This window comes from Antedon mediterranea, chromosome 2, assembly GCF_964355755.1.
Source record: "Antedon mediterranea chromosome 2, ecAntMedi1.1, whole genome shotgun sequence".
Classification (NCBI taxonomy): Eukaryota; Metazoa; Echinodermata; class Crinoidea; order Comatulida; family Antedonidae; genus Antedon; species Antedon mediterranea.
The window spans coordinates 28,844,104-28,846,603 of record NC_092671.1 but is presented as its reverse complement, the minus strand read 5'-3'; the positions used below and the strand labels follow the sequence as shown (position 1 = coordinate 28,846,603).

General features: G+C 45.5%; 1 pseudogene; it reads right to left on the bottom strand.

The window, feature by feature from the left end:
- Positions 1 to 2,500, bottom strand: part of LOC140042469 (large subunit ribosomal RNA) — an 8,215-nt pseudogene that overhangs the window by 2,946 nt on the left and 2,769 nt on the right.

Sequence of the window (2,500 nt, the reverse complement as noted above, 5' to 3'; positions counted from 1 at the left end):
ATGTTGAACAGGATAGGTGACATGGGATCACCTTGCTTCACACCTCTACTCATTTCGATGGGGTCCGTGGTTCCATCTGGTACCTTGAATGACGTACATGTACCGGTGTACATGTCTTTAACCATACCGATGAAATGCTCGTGCACTCCAAACCTTCTAAGACCCTCGAACACATGTTCATGTGAAATTGTGTCGAAGGCCTTTGCCAAATCAAGGAACACTACCGAAAGATGTTGTCCACGATTCTTTGCCTCCTGAATCATGTCGGTTAGCAGGGTGATATTTTCATTGCATCCAGGAGCCTTAATAAAACCTCTCTGTCTTTCGTTTAGTGTTACCGCCTTTTGGAGTCGACTCGCCAGAATTTGTGTGTATAGTCTGAGCACGATAGAAGAAATAGTCAAGGGTCGCCAATCATTGATGGAATCGGAGTCGCCACTTCCTTTTGGCAACAAAATTGAACGGTTTTCTTTAAGATCCTTGGGGATCTTCCCACTGATAAGAAAAGAGTTGTACAGACTAGCGAGTACCGTATTGATGTTAGGGTTACATTTTAGGTCCTCGAGAGTAACCTTATCTGGACCAGCAGCCGTTGCTGTTTTTGTGGCCTTTATGGCTGTATTCACTTCCTCCACCGTAATTGGCAACAATAAATTTTTATTGTCTACCCTTGCCTTGGGCGGAGGCAGATGACTGAGATCGACTTCAGCCGAACTAGCTGAAAATCTGTCTCTATACACCTCATGGATTTCATCCACTTTTAAAGGACACTCGCCACCCGTTTTTTGATCCAGAATTTCTATTGCCAGCTTTTTCCTGTCCCTATAGTACTGCCGCTGCATGTACTGAAAGCCGCTTGCCTTCTTTGCTGACCGCCTTCGTGGTTTTCGGTTACTCCTCTTTCGTACTTTTAATCTCTTATTGGTAGCAACCCGTTGGAGCTTCCCTTTTATCTTATCGTAACCGCTCACGTCTGAACTTTTCTCAATGGCTCGACTAAATGATGTTAGCACAAGATTTCCCAACTCTGTATTTGTTATCTGCCCCGTAGCAGATATTAAGGCTTCTTCGAAAGGCTCCTTTGGAATATCCTCTTTTCGCTGTGGTCTTTTTGGCATTGGAACTCGGATGACAGGGAGTTGAACAGCTGATTTTGCCTTTGGACCGAAAAGTAGCCCTAGTGCTCGTCGTTTGTCACTCACCTGCTTGTTCGTTTTCGATAACAGCTGTTTAGCAATGTCACTATTGATCTGTCTGGACCCCTGAAATTCAGAGTTCAGATAAATTAGTTTTTCAACTTCTTCATCTGACCAGATTGACTTCTTAGATCTTTTGCTATTCTTAGCCCTTTGCAATCTCTTCCCCTCTACTTCCGCCTGTTGAGCTTCCACCCTCTTTAAATTACGCAGGATAGGGTGTCGGTGCCTTTCATGCTGGGAGAGACCCGTTTTGGTCTTAAATGCCTTTCCACAGGAGCAGACAAAGTCTAACACCTGGGCGGTAGTAGGTTGTTCCAATATACTACATTTGGCGTAGTGTATGGTAGCACCGTGCCCCGTTTTGGAAAACTTCCCACATTTTCCGCATTTAAATAGTACACTCGCATCGGTATGCTTGTGTAGGTGAGTTGTCAATTTTCTTATTTCTGTATAACCGGTGTTACACATGGGACACACAAAGTATGTAAACGGGACAGGTACTACCACAACCGGGTTGTTCTCTACCTCCTTTCTACTTTCAGCAGAACGGACAACAGGTATATCCTGAGCGCTCTCAGGTATAGATAAATCCTCAATTGGAGTTCTTACTTTGAAGAACTCTTTTAGACTTGACGGTGGGATGTTGTGCCCGTCTATTACAGGATGCTTATGACTTCTAAACTCACAATGCCGGAAGGACATTGTCAGCACTGATTTTGTGCTAGGTTCTCCTTCGGAATCGACCTGTCCCAGCGCCAGACTCGACTCCCGTACAGTATGCAATTTAGTGGACGAAAGGCTGTTTGCACCCTTCCGAACGCGGTCGTTTGTTTCCTTATGAAGAAAACGGGCGCCACCGCCTCCCGACTGACTATAGCACGAGCATTCATCTAAAGACACCGGAGCGTCTCTAGAGTTCATGCTGTGGCGTCGTACGTTATATGCAGCAACCTGCTGCACGGTTGACCTATCGGCCGTCCTGCATGCGGGAGAATCAAATACAGGAGACGTGCATGCCCGCTCCTGTACCTGCAAGTGTGTCGCAACCCCCATCGGCACCTGCAACAGATGAGGCCGGGTCCCGAGTCCGGGAATATAATTAAATATACTTGTACAAATCAACTTGTTTTTACACTCTCGGGAGATTAACCTAAGAGAAACCCCAATTAGACCAGTGAGGTACGGTAAGAACACACGTACATTAGGTTCTCATTTCTATATATTCGCCATCTTTTGGAATCTTTTGTGATCGGCAACTGGATGTACAAGGACATTCACGTTGCAGGATCTGTAAAAGAGTC